The sequence below is a fragment of the Belonocnema kinseyi genome, chromosome 5, assembly GCF_010883055.1.
Source record: "Belonocnema kinseyi isolate 2016_QV_RU_SX_M_011 chromosome 5, B_treatae_v1, whole genome shotgun sequence".
NCBI classification, from domain to species: Eukaryota; Metazoa; Arthropoda; class Insecta; order Hymenoptera; family Cynipidae; genus Belonocnema; species Belonocnema kinseyi.
Window position 1 is genome coordinate 88502485 of NC_046661.1, and position 15347 is coordinate 88517831.

The following is a 15347-nucleotide window of genomic DNA, read 5'->3' on the forward strand; positions in this document are numbered from 1 at the left end:
TGGTGTGTATATATTGGGCTGGTGGTCCCCAAGGTTCGAATGTGGTTAGTGTATGAGCATTTCTCTGTTTCTACTCTTTTAACAAACAAAAAACAAAAAAAAGTATGCGCGCTCGTAGCGCGCTTTTGCTAACTGTTCTTCTCTAAAAAATAGGCAAGTGATGAAAATTTCAAAATGATTATTGTCAATTCTTCTCAATGCCGATTGGGTAATTTGAAAAATTCAAATGAAAGAATGTTGCCAAATTCACATACATAATTGAGAATTAAATTTTAGTTGAAGGGCAGGAATAAAGAGTCTCACATTAGGATACATAATAAAACTGACAAAAATTGAAAAAATTTTAATGTGAAATCTTATTGGTTAACCAAAACCAGGCATATTTTTCAGAATTAAAAATTTTATTTCACATGAAAAAAGTAACTTCATTGCCAAATATGAATCGAAAGTTTTATTTGTGTAACAGGAGAAAAATTACCATTTATTAACATTTTCATTGCATTGTTTAAATTTAAATAATTATTTTTTTAAAACGAAAACTCATTCAAAAATGTTAATATTGAATATAAAATAAAAGACTTTCATTTCCAGATAAAAAAATTCTTTTTCAACCAATGAAAAAGGTATTTCCAACAAAATAATTAAACTTCCAATCAAAGTGATGAATTTCGGACAAAAAAGTAAAATTTTATCAAAAACTGTAATAGTTGATATTTTTACCAGATATGTTTCAATTTTCATTTTAAAAAGTTGAATTAAACCAAAAAGTGAGAATAATTATTTGAATCCTTAACCAAAATTCACTAAGTTTCAATAGAAAAAAATAATTTTTTACAAAAAGGTTGAATTTTAATGTCCTAAAATATGCATTTTCTATCAAAATAATCATATTTTTAACCCCAAACAGACGAAAAGCGAATTTTCAATTGAAAAAAAAAATTTCTAAAAAAAATTGAATTGCTACATTTTAGTAAAAAAAATTTTTCAAGCCAAGAAATTAATTTTCAACTGAATTAATGATTCTTCAACAAAATAAAAGATAAATTTTCGACAAAAAATGGTGTAGTTGAATTTTCAGTTGAAAAATTAATTTTCAATAAAAAAAATACTTATTTACAATCGAAGAAATGAGTTTTCAACCAAGAAGATTAATTTTTTTAAAAACAAGAATTTTCAAGAAAATTTTCAATCTAATAACTGTATTTTTAAATGAAAAACAAAAAACCTCAAACATGCAATAGTTAAATTTTTAGCTAAAAAAATTAATTTTTAAACATAAAAATTCATCAAAGTGGTTAGATTTTATTCAAAGAAACTAACTTTCACCTAAAATAATCAGTCTCCACAAAAAAAGAAGTTTTAACCCAATAGTTGAATTTTCAATCCAAAAGATAAATTTTCAAACAAGAAAGACTAGTTTTCAACAAAATAGATCAATTTTTAACAACACAATTAAATTTTAACAAAAAATGAATTATCAATCCAGAAGTTCAAATTTCTGTCAAAAAATATTGTCGAAAAAAATGCAATAGTTGAATCATTAGTTAAAAAATTGATTTTCAAAAAAAAAAGTTCATTTTCAACTAAAGAAATGAATTTTTAACTTTAAAGGTTAATTTTCTACAAAAAGATTCATTTTAACCAGAAAAATACATTTCTAAGTGAAATTTTAAATTTTTAAAGGAATTCTCAAAATAAGAACCGAATTTTTAAATAAAGAAGATAAAAATGTTAAACCAAACGTGGAAGCTAAATTTTCACCTTAAAATTAATTTTTAACGAAAAATTGGTTTTTAACACAATATTTACATTTTAAAACAAATGAATTAATTTTGTACTAAAATAATTAGTATTCAACAAAAAAATGAATTTTTAACCCTATAGTTGTATTTTCTACAAAAAAAGACAATTTTTAACAAAATAGTTCAACTTTTAAGCAAAGAAATTAATTTGCAACTAAAATAATGAGTCTCCAGAAAAAAAGAACTTTCAACCCAATAGTCAATCCAATTTTCCTACCAAAAAGAGCAAGGTTGAAAAAACATAGATCAATTTTAATAATAAAGTAAAATTTTTAACAAAAAAATGAATTTTCAACCAAAAAGTTCAAATTTCTATAAAAAATATTGTCGAAAAATAATGGGAATAGTTAAATCATCAGTTAAAAAACAATTATTTAGTTAATTTAAATTTATATATAGTGAATTCATTTTGTAGTAAATTTTTTACCAAAAAGATTAATTTTTAACAAAATGCATAATTTTTAACTAAATTTTTAATTTTTAAAGGAATCCTTAAACTAACAACTAAATTTTCAAAGAAAGAAGATAAACTTGTTAAACCAAACATGAAAGTTACACTTTCAGTTTAAAAAATTAGTTTTTAACAAAAAAATAAGTTTCCAACAGAATAGTTTCATTTTAGAGCAAAGAAATTAATTTTTTACTAAAATAATAAATCTTTAAAAATTAATTCTTAACTCAATAGTTGTATTTTATAAAAAAAAATATTTTAACAAAATAGTTAAATTTTCATACAAACGGATGAATTTTCAACAATGAAAATTTGAAGTTCAGATTTCTGCACAACAGATACGATTTCCAAAAAAAATGAAATAGTTCAATTTTCAGTTAAAGAATCAATTTTCAATAAAGAAGCTCATTGTTAACCAAAGAAATGAATTTTAACAAGAAAAGTCGAATTGTTCACCCAGAAGATTAATATTCTACCCAAAAAAACAAAGCTTCAACAAAATACAAAAATTTTCAAATTAAGATTATAAATGTTAAATTTTCAACTAAATAGTTAAATTTTTAATAAAAAAATTAAATATTCATCAAAAAAGACGGAATAGTTAAATTTTCAGTTAAAAATCAATTTCCAATGAAAAAAAAATTTTAATTGAAGAAATGAATTTGCATACAAAAAGATTGATAACTTTCTTTCAAAAAAAGATTAATTTAAAAAAAACATGAATTTTTTACCTAAGTTTTAAATTTTTCAAGGAATTTTCAACCAAATGACTGAATATTCAAAAAAAGGAGAATTTTTGTATGATTGCGAAGTAAAATTTATTTTCATAAACAGTTAAAAAATAGTTTTTAATTTTAATAAGTTCGATTAAAAATTCGTATAATTTAAAATTTGTTAAAAAAGTTTACCAATGAAATTGAATAAAACGGCAAGGAGAACAAAGACTGAACTTCTATTTACTTTAAAATATTGATCACGGGTGAACAAGAAATGTTAAATTTGTAAAATTCCAAGCTCTAAGATATATATTTCATAAGCTTATTTTATGACTTGATTTATGACTAATTTATGCTGAGTCTGCAACTAATTTTTCAACACCCGATAGCTTAATTTATCTTTTTAGAACAATAATTTAAACATTATAAGCATTACTTAATGATTTTAAAAGCTTAAAAGCAGTTTTTCAAGAAATTTATAAACAATTTTTGATAATTTCACATAACTTATGAAAAATGCATGTAAAATTCTGAAAAAATTGAATACTAAAATTTTCTTTTTTCCAACTAACTAAAAAATTTAAAAACAAACAAATTTCCCTCTCCCAACCAAAATTTGCTTTCCATCAATTTAATAAACAACTAATTAAAGTTTAATTCTATTCAACTGAAAAAAAATTAATAATAAATAATTGGTCTCTACCAAATCCGATAGAAATTTTTCTTCCTTCCAAGTCGATACTTATTTTAAAAAATTAAAAAATCCCTCTTTAAACTCAGAAAAAAAATTGAAGACAAAAATTTTCGCCCTTCCAACTCTATAGAAGTGTTGAAAAAAATTCCTCTTCCAATAAAAAAAATGTAATAAAAAAATCTTCCCTTAACGTCAATAGAAACTTTAAAAAGGAAAAAATTTCCTCTTCCAATTCAGAACAAAAATTAAAATCTTCCCTGAAATTCAATAAAAATGTAAAGAAGAATAAAATATTCCTTTTCCGATTCGAACAAAAATCAATACCAAAATTTCCTCCGTTTCAACTCGTTAAAACATTTAAAAACAAAACAATTGGCTTTTTTCAATTCAAAACAAATATGGAACATAATAATTTTCTCACTCAGAATGAAAATCAAAATTTCCTCCCTTCTAACTCGATAGAAATTTTAAAGTTTATAAAAAATGTGCATTTAAAATCTCAGGAAAAAATTGAAAACCAAAATGTCCGCCCTCCAACTCCATAGAAGCGTTGAAAATAAAAAATTTCCTCTTCCAATTCAGAAAAAAATCTTTCCTTAAATTTAATAAAAATGTAAAGAAGAAAAAAATGCCCTCTTTCAATTTAGACAAAATTGAAAGCCAAAATTTTCGTCCTTCTAACTCGCTAAAAATAAAAAATAAAAATTTGCCTCTTCCAATTCGAACGCAAGGTTGTTCACAAAAAATCCCCTCTTCAACCCAGCACAAATTCTAAAAAAATAACCTACCTTAATTCAGAAAAATATAAACAAAATTTGCGTTCTTCCAATTGCATAAACAAATTATCAAAATTGCATTCCTCCCAACTGAATAAAAACATTAGTAATAATAAATTAGCCTTTTCGAAAATGTTCGTCCTTCGAACTCGCTAAAAATTTTAAAATCAAAAAAATTCTCAAATCTCAAATCTCAAACTAAATAAAAATATTAAAAATAAAAACATTTCCTCTTCCAGTTCGTAAACAAATTGAATACCAAGATTCCCTTGATTCGAACTCGTTAAAAATGTTAAAAACAAAAAATGTTCCTTTTCCAATTCAGAAAAAATTTGAAAATTAATTCTTTCTTCAAACATAATAAAAATGATAAGGAAAAAATTTCCTCTTCCAATTCGAAAAAAAATTAAATACCAAAATTTCCTCAGTTTCAAATTATTAAAAAAATTTTAAATTTGCTTTTTCTAATTAAAAAAAATGATAGAAAATAAAACTGTTCTCCCTTCTAACAAGATAAAAATCTTAAAAGGTAAATAAATGTCCTTCTACAAACTCACAAAATGTGAAAAATAATACAGTTTCCTCTACCAATTCAGAAAAAAATTGAATGTCAAAATTTTCGTCCTGTCAACTCGTTAAAAATTTTAAAAACAACCAAATTTGCCTCTTCCATTTCAGAAACAAGATTAAACATAAAAATTTTCTCATTCAACTCAACAAAACTGCTTTAAAAATATCCTATCTGAATTCAGAAAAAATAACAAAAAGTTGGTTAAAAAATTTGGTTCAAAATTTAATTCAGAACAAATAAAAACCAAAATTTACTCCCTTTTAAATCGTTAAAAATGTTGAAAATAAAAAAATTGCCTTTTCCAATTCAGAAAAAATTAGAATAAAAGAACCTTCCGTAAGTCTAATTAAAATTTTTAAAATAAAAAAATTTCCTCTCCTAATTCGGAAAAAAATGAAATACCTCAATTTCCTCCGTTCAAACTCGATACAAATTTTACAAACAAAAAAATTTGCCCTCTTCAAATTCAGAAAAAATTCGAAATTCCCGTCCTTACAATTTGATAAAAATGGTATAGAAGAAACAATATCCTTATAATTAATAAAAAATTAAAAAAAGGTTCTGTCAAATCAATGAAAATTCTTGAAATAAAAAATGGAATTTTTCAAAGTATAAAAATAATGAATTCAATGTATCTAAAAAATGTGTTGATAAAAACTTAAACATTTTCCTTCGCCCTCTTCAAATTTAAAAGCAAATTTGAAATTAAAATATTCTTTCCTAAAATTCAATAAAAGTTTTAAGAACAAAAATTGACCTCTTGCAGCTTAGATGTGAAATAACTAAAAAAATTCATCCTTCTCTAAATCCCTGTTTAAACTAAAAAAAACATTGTAAACTAATATTAATAATTCCAAAGAACCCTGTATGAAATGTATAGAGATTTTTTTATTTAGTAGTTTTTTATTCGGGGTTCTTCAAAAAGGCTGAAAAAATCATTCAAAAAATAAAAACTTTGAATAAATTTTGAAAAATTCTCGGGTAATAGGTAGATGTAAAAAATCAGACAGTTTCCAAGCTTAAATTTATTATTATTTCATAATTATCAGTTTCATTTATCGAGGAAATTATAAACTGATTTGATTTTCTTCACAATTATTTGCAACAATTAATAATTGTAAAGTGCACAAAGATATTAGAAATGATTTTAAGTTCAAATTTGGCCACTTAAATTGGTAAATTAGTTTATGGATGGCCCCTATATGAAAGGAAAAAACATCTTTTTTAGAATCAGAAAAACTTTATTTTTAAAAATATTACATAATATCTGTAAATTAATTTAGTACCCAGTTTTTCACTATTCTTAGTTGGAGAAATCTTTCACTTTTTTATTCCAATCATTTAGCCTGTCGAGAAATGGACTACTGGCATCATGAATACTTTTTTTTACATATTGTACTGCTTTGTCTTTACTATCTTGGATCTTTTTGTTCAAATTATCAGATAATCCACCAAATCCATTGAAAATATTCCAATCTTTCGAATCATCCGAAGAGCCCAATTCTGTAAAAAGAAAGATGTATCTGACAAATTGTTGTATTTATTAAATATTTAATATTTAATTTAAATTATTAAATTTCATAATATGATTTGGTATTGAAACAAAAGTATTTTCATTGTATTTTTTGTATAATTAAAAAAAGTGCGCATCCTATTAAGAAAAGTTTTTATTAAATATTTTATTGCAACTTGTTTTGTTGTTCTAAGAATTCTATTTTTTATTTTTAATCTGATTTTTTAAAATTAATAGAAAATTTAATCGTCCTTTCTAAAAATTATAAATAAAGAATTTCTATATCCTTTTTTAGTGGACAACTTTTGTACTTTTTTTTCGTGCCTTCCGTTGTTTTTCCAAAAATTTTACTTTTTTATTTTCATTGTTTTTATTTACAAATAAAATAAAATTTGCGCGTGTGATTAAAAAGTGACCAATGACAAATTCGTAAATCTTTTTTTATTACTTAATTTTTATCGAATCATCATTTGTCATTAATTTGAATTTTTGACTTTTCGAGAAAATTCTAAAAGTTGTTATTATAATCTTTTGGAGCATTCAAAAATCAACATTTTTTCATATCGTGCGTTATTTGGCTTCATTTTTTCAATTCCGTTTTTTTTTTAATTTTGTTAGCGCTGTAATTCTAGTAATTTTTTATCATGAAAAGTCATAAGAAGAAATAATTTTTCTTTTTGTAACGCTAAATGTTTACTTTGAAAAGTAGATTAAAAAAGCAAATTCTCAAGAAGTTAAATTCAAACAATAAACGCAAATTTTTAACAAAATTATTTAACTAAAAAGTTTCAACAAAATCCAGACATTTTCTAATAAAGAATATGAATGTTAAACCAAACATAGAATATTTAAATTTTCAAATAACAAAATGAATTTTTACTTTGTTAATAAGTCATTTTTTTCTTAAAGATTTATTTTTTTACTTAAGAATTCATCTGCTTGGTTAAAAATTAAACTATTTTGTTTTTTTGGTTTAAAATTTTTGTAACTTTTCCATTTTTTAAGATTGATGTTTTTAGTTGAAATGTCTTCGTTTTTAGGAGAAAAATAATATCTGGGTTTGAAATCTTTGAATTGTTGAGCAAGAAACTTAATTTTTAATTGAACAGATGAATTTTCTGAAAAAAAACAACAACAAATTTTCAACAACATAGATGAATTTAAACAACTTTATTCAATTTTAAACACAAAAATTAATTTTCAACCAAAAACGCCAAGTGTCTATAAAAAGATAGATTTTTGACAATAAATGGGAGAGTTAAATTTCTAGTTAGAAAATTTAATTACAAAAAAAAAGTTAATTTTCTAAAAGGAAATAAATTTCAACCAAAAATATCAATTCCCCACTAAATAAGATTAATTTTAAACAAAAAACATTGACTTTCAAATACATTTCCAATTCATAACAAAATACATGAATTTTCAATCAAATTTTTAAAATTTAAAGGGATGTTAAACACAATAATTACATTTTGAGCTAAAGAAGATAAATTCGAAACCCAATTTGTAATATTTTTATTTTTCGTTAAAAAAATTAATTTTCAAGAAGAAAAGAAAAAAATTATCAATAAAATAGTTAAATTTTCAGTTAAAAAATTAATTTTCAATAATTAGGTTATTTTTCAACAACCAAATCATTTTTTTAATCAAAAAGATTAATTTTCTATAAAAATAGATTACTTTTTAACAAATTACATGAAGTTCAAAACTAAAGTTTTCATTTTTAAAGAAACTTTTAAATTAATAACTAAATTTTGAAATAAAAAAGGTAAATTTTTAATCATACATAAAAGATTAAAATATTTATTTTAAAAAATTGATTTAAAAAAGATTTAAGAAAAAATAGTGAATGTCTGAGTAGAGAAATTAATTTTTAACTAAACTAATCAATCTTTAAGCAAAAAGATGAATTGTTTGCCCAAAAGTTGAATTTTGACAAAAAATAGACCAATTTTGCTAAAAATTTTAAATTTGCAACCAAATAGATAAATTTTCAAATAAAGAAGATAAATCTGAAACAAAAAATAGAATATTTAAATTTTCAGTTTAAAAAATTAATTTTTCTCAATAAAAAGGAATTTCAATCAAATAGTTAAATTTTTAAGCAAGGCAATTAATTTTAAACTAAAATAATGAATCTCCAATCAAGAAACTGAATTTACAACCCAATTGTTGAAATTTTTACTGATAAAAAGATTAATTTCAACAAAATACATGAATTTTTTAACTAAATTTTAAATTCTGTAAAGAAATTTTAAACATTATAACTAAATATTCAAATAAAACAGAATTTTTCGTGAATGCGAAGCGAAATTAATTTTCAAAAATAGTTTGAAAAAATAGTTTTCAATTTTAATAAGATAGATTAAACATTCGTATAATTTGAAATTAATTAAAAAAGTCTTACCAATAAAATTAAATAAAACGGCAAAGAGAACAAAGAGAGTGGCAACACCGAACTTCATTTTTACTCAAAAAATTGATCACTTTTGGTATTCGTGAACAATAAATAGTAAATTCGTAAAATTCCGCTCCCTAATATACATATTTCATAAAAATAATTTATGACTCAATTCACGACTTTATTTATGCTGAGTCTCCAAACAATTTTTCTAGACCCGATAAATTAATTTATCTTTCTAGAACAAGAAATAAAATAATATAATCTTTACTGAATTATTTTAAAAGCGTAAAAACGGTTTGTCAAGTCAATTGCAAATGTTTTTAATAGTTCCTAATGAACCATGAAAACTGCAGCGAAAATTCTTTTTTATTAGTTTTTTTATGGCAAATGACAAATTTCCCTTCCAACTCGATACAAATCTTCAAAAATAAAAAAATGTCCCTCTTCAAATTCAGAAAAAAATTGTAAAAAAATCATTTCCGCCCTTCCAACTCAAAAAAAGTGTAGGAAAATAAAAAATTTCCCCTTTTCAATTCGGAAAAACAAATTTAATTTTTAAAATCTCATAAACTCAATAAGAATGTTGAAAAGAAAAAATTTCCTTTTCCGATTTGGTAAAAAATTAAATACTAAAATTTCCTCCCTTCCAACTTGTTAAAAATATAATAAAAAATTTGCCTCTTTAATTCCATAAAAAATATAAATCCTGAAATGTCCCCCCTTCAGCTCAATAAAAATTCTAAAAAAGAGAATAACCTACTTTAATTTAAAACAAAAAGAACCAAAATTTCTATTCATTCAATTAAATAAAAAAAATATAATAAAAATGTCTACCCTCCCAAATAAAGGATAATATTAAAAATAAAAAAGTCCTTTCTCTAATTCAGAAGAAATCTGAAGAATAAAATTCCTCCCTCAAACTCCACTAAAATGTTTTTAAACAAATTTTCCTGTCCAATTCAGAAAAAAATTAAAACTTCCTTCGTTCGAACTTGATTAAAATGTTATAAAATATAAACAATGTTTTAAACAATAAAAATTGTAAAAAACACTACCTCATTTATGAAAAAATAACCAAACTTCAAGTTCTTCCAATTTAATTTAAAAAATAATCAAAATTGCATCGCTTCTCTACTTAAGGAAAATATTGCAAATAAAAAATGTATCCTTCTGAATTTAGTAAAAAATAAAAATATATTCTTTTCTTAAAATCAATCAAATGTTTTAAAAGAATTCCCCTTCCAATTGTGAAAACAAAAATTTCCTTCCTTAAAACTCGATAACAATTTTAAGAAATAAAAAAATTTCCTCCTGTAAATTCATAGAAAAATAAAAATAAAAAATCTTCCCCTGAACTGAATGAAAATGTTAAAACGAAAAAATTCTTTTCTAATTCGGAAAAAAATTAAATTCCAAGATTTCCTCCGTTCCGAGCCGTTAAAAATGCTAAGAACAAAAAATTGGCATCTTTCAATTCAGAAAAAATGAACCATAAAAATTTTATCCTTCAAATCAATAAAAACGGCAAAAAGAAAAAAAAAACATAATTTCTGTTATTTCAACTCAATTAAAAAATAATAGAAATTGAATCCCTCCAAACTGAAGAAAAATGATAAAAATTAATAATTTCCTTCTTGAAATTTAGAACAAAAATTCAAATAAGACACTCTTTCCTTAAACCCAATAAAAATGTTTTAAAAAATTCGCCTCTTTAAATTCAGACACAAAAATTGAAATGTCATCCCTTGCAACTTAATAAAAAATTTTAAAAAATTAAAAATGTGCCTCTTGAATTTCAAAAAAAATTGATAACAAAAATTTTCGCTCCTCCAACTCAATATAAGCGTTGGAAATAAAAAATTACTTTTTATGATTCAAAAAAAAAATTAAAATTAATAAATCTTTCCTTAAAATCAATAAAAATTTTTAAAAACATTTTCTGTTGCAATTTGAAAAAAAATGTCCTAACCCCCAGCCTTCCAACTCAATAAAAACTTCAACAGTTCCCTTTTTCCTCTTCCAATGTCAAAGAAAAAAATTTTAATTAAAAATTCTTTCATCAAACTCAATAAAAATGTTGAAAGGAAAAAATTGCCCCTTCCAAATCAGAACAAAAAATTTAGCTTTTCTCCCTTAAAACTTGAAAAGCAATTTTTTTATTAAAAAATGTGCCTTTGTAATTTGCAGAAAAGATTAAAAAGAACCATTTTTGCACTTTCAACTAAATAGAAGTGTTGAAAATAAGAAATTCCTTTTTACGATTTAGATAAAAAATTAAAATTCTTTCCTTAAATTTAATAAAAATTTTAAAAAGAAAAAATGTTCTGTTCTAATTTTAAAAAAATTCCTTTCTGCCAAGTTTTAAAAATATTAAAATCAGAAAAAATTGCTTCTTCCAATTCAGAAAAAAAGATTAAATATAAAACTTTCCATTTCACTTTAATAAAAATGATTTAAAAAAAAGAATGTACTTTAATTCAGAAAAAAATTTCGTTTCTTCCAACTAAAATTTTCCTTTTCCAATTAAGAAAAAATTGAAATTTTCTCCCTTCCAACTCAAAATAAATCTTTAAAATGAAAAAATCACAATCCAATAAAAGAAATTTTTAAAAGGTTTCAACTCTAAAAATTCTGAAAATAAAAAATTACATTTTTCAATTAAAAACAAAAGCCTTGTCTCTTCCATCTCAATAAAAACTTTAAAATTTCCCTTTTTCTCCTCCAATGTAAAAAAAAATTAAAATAAAAAAATTCTTTCCTTAAACTAAAGAAAAATGATAAAAAGAAAAAAAATTGCTCCTTCCAATTCAGTAAACAAAAATTTCCTCCCTTGTAAGTAGATAAAAATCTTTTTAAAAAAATACCCCTCATCAGATTTAGAAAAAAAATCAAAACAATAGTTTTCATTCTTCCAACTCAATAAAAGTTTTGGTCATAAAAAATTTCTCTTTTTCAATTCATGAAAAAAAAATTTTAATTAAGAATCTTTCCTTAAACTCAAGAAGAATATTAAAACGAAAAAAAGTCCCCTTCCAATTCGGAAAAAAATTAAGTACCAAGATTTCCTCCCTTCCAACTCATTAAAAATTTTGAAAAAAAATTATAATTCAGAAAAAAGTGCAAGATACAAAATTTCCCCTTTCAACTTAATGGAAATATTATAAAGAAAAAATAACCCAAATTTCCGTTGTTCCAACTTAATTTAAAAAATAATACAAATTGCATCCCTCCCAAATGAAAAAAAATATTGAAAATAAACAACTTCCTTCTTCCAATTTAGAAAAAAAATTTTCAATAAAAAGTATTTACCTTAAACTCAATAGAAATGTTTAAAAAAATTCACTCCTTCCAATTCAGAACTTTAATTTTTAAAAAATCGTCCCTTATAAATATATAAAAATGTTTAAAATTTTCCTCCTTTAATTCAGAAAAAAATCAAAATTTCCTCCTTTCCACCTTTATAAAAATCTTAAAAACAAAAAATTACCTTTCAATTAGAACAAAAAGATTGAAAAAAAGGTTCCCTTTAGAACTCAATAAAAATGCTGAAAAAAATTACATTTTCCAATCTAAAAAAAGCTTCATCACTTCCTACTTGATAAAAACTTAGAAATTTCCCTGTTCTCTCTACCAATTAAAAAAAACGGAAGATAAAAAATTCTTTTCTCGAACTTAATGAAAAAGTAAAAATAAAAAAGGGCCTATTCTAGTTCAGATATAAAATAAATAACCCACATTTAATCCTTTTCTAAATCCCTTTTTAAATTTTCTAACAAAAAAAATGTAAAAAAATATGGCTTATTTCAAAGAAAACTGTAAAACTGAATTGACAATTCCTCTAATTAGCACTTTTTCATGCAGGGTTGTTTACAAAATTTAAAAAAAAACGTATCAAAGATAAAAATAATAAAAATTCGTTTTCCAAATGAAAAACTTAAAATAATTTTTTTTAAATCTCGCTTAAAAGGTAGATAAAAAAATCAGACGGTTTTCAAGCTTAATTTGGTTATTGTTTGATAATTATCAGACAAGGTTTTTTGTCAAGGCTATAACGCAGGTATTGTAAATTTGACACAGAAATTCTGTAAATATCAAACAATCACGCCATTACTGTCTGAGATTTTTATTCTTTGTCTCAAGGTTTACTATAATTTTTTAATTGCCTTGTTATTAAGTGATAAATATTGACATCAATTTAATATGAAGCAATCATATCATACATAAAAAAAAACGTTTTGAAATTCTGGAAAGTTCTTTTTTAACTTTCAATTTTTTCTCTATTTTCGAGAAAGTTTCTCTTTTTCTTGTTTTTTTCGCTTTATTGCGAACCGAATTAATAGAATCTAATGGGAAAATCCAATTTTTTTGTTTATTGTTAATTTTTTTTAATTGCAAAGTTTAGAAAATTTATTAATTTTGTTGAAAATTTATCTTTTTCGTGGAGAATTAATCTTATTAAAAGAAAATTTATTTTGTTTTTGGTGGAAAAATAATTTTTTAACTCAAAAAGTATGTATTCTGATTTTTATTGAAAATGTTGTAATTTGGGCGAAAATTTGTATATTTAAAAATTTTTTTTTCTTGTTAATTAACCAGACAAATTCAACTACTTAATTGAAAATTTTAATCGTTTAAAATTTTGGTTTGTATTTAAATTTCACTGTTTTGTAGAAATTACATCTCTTTGGTTGAAAATTTAACTATGTCGTTGCAAATTTGTATTTTTTTGCAAAAAATTAATTTTTTTAAATGAAAAAGTAACCACGTATTTCTTTTTTAGTAGAAAGTTTCTTGATTTAATAATTGTATAAATAGGTTAAAAATGTAACTACTTTTATAAATTTTTGTGGTGCAATTTCTTTAAAACTGAAAATGTAACTATTAATATTTTTGTTGCAAATTGTTATTCATTTGTTGAAAATTCAATTTATTCTTCGAAATTTCAACTAATGAGCCAAAAGCTTAACTATTTTGTCCAAAATTCATTTGATCAGTTTAAGATGCAATACTTTGTTTGAAAATGTAAATATTTTGTTGAAAAATGATATTTTTTGTTTGAAAATTAATTTTTTTTACTGAAAACATAACTTAAATTTTTCGTTGTAAATTTTTCTTCATTATTTTAAAATTCAACTATTTGGTTGAAAATTTAACTGATTGGTTAAAAGTTAAAAATTTTTAATATTTTGTTTTAAATTAATTTTGTTTTTGGTGGAAAATGAATTTTTTAACTGAAAAAGTATGTATGCCGTTTTTGATGAAAAATTCTAAAATTTGGTTAGAAATTGCTTTATTTTTGTAAATTCGGTTTTTCTTTGTTATAAAAAATTAACCAGATAAATTCAACTAATAATTTGAAAGTTTAACTCGTTGAAATTTTTGTAGGGTTTTGAAGGTTCACTGTTTTTATAGAAATCATATCTCTTTGGATCAAAATTTAACTATGTTTTTTGATTTTTTTTTCATCGAAAGTTAATTTTTTGAATTGAAGAAGGTAATTTTTGGTTGAAAATTTTACTTCTTGATTTGAAAATTCTAAGAATATTTTTAAAAAAGTTATGTCCTTTGATTGATAATGTAAATGTTTTGTTCTAAATTGGTTCTTTTTACTTGAGTTTAAAAAAAAAAGTGTAAATATTAATGTTTTCGTTGTAAATTTTTCTTCATTATTTAGAAATCAACTATTTGGCTGAAATTTAAATTTGGCTACATGTTTAAAAATTCAAATATTTTATGAAAAATTTGTTTTCAAATCATGTCAAAAATTAACTTTTTAACTGCAAGTTTTATAATTTCATATTTGGTAAAAAAATTAATAATTTTCAAATGGAAATTCTATAATTTGCTTGAAAATTTATTGATTTTGTTGTTAGTTCACTTTTTTGTCGTAAAAAATGAATTAGATTAATTCAAGATGCAATTTTGGTTGAAGAATCACTGTTTTAGTCCAAATTTAATCTTTTTGATAAAAAATGAACTATTTTGTTGAAAATTCTATTTTTTTATTACTTTTTTTACTGAAAATATAAATACGGTTTTAAAATCAACTGACTGCTTAAAAGTTAAATTTATATGTTAAAAATTCTTTTCATTTGTTCTATTTTTATTTTTTTGAAAATTGAATATTTTTAGTCGGAAATTTGAAAATTGTATTGAAAATTAATCTATTTTGTTGAAGCCTTGCTATTTTTTGGTTGAAAAATAATTTTTTAATGGCGAATTAAACTATTACGTTTTTAATTAATAATTGACAGTTATAAATGAAAAATTTAACAACTGAGGTGAAAATTGATGTAATTTGTTAGAAATTATTATTATTAAATTGATTTTTTTAAATGAAAATATAACTATTGAATTGTTTGTTTCAAATTCTTCTACTTTAGTTGAAAATTTAACTCGTTATTTGAAAAATCAACTAAC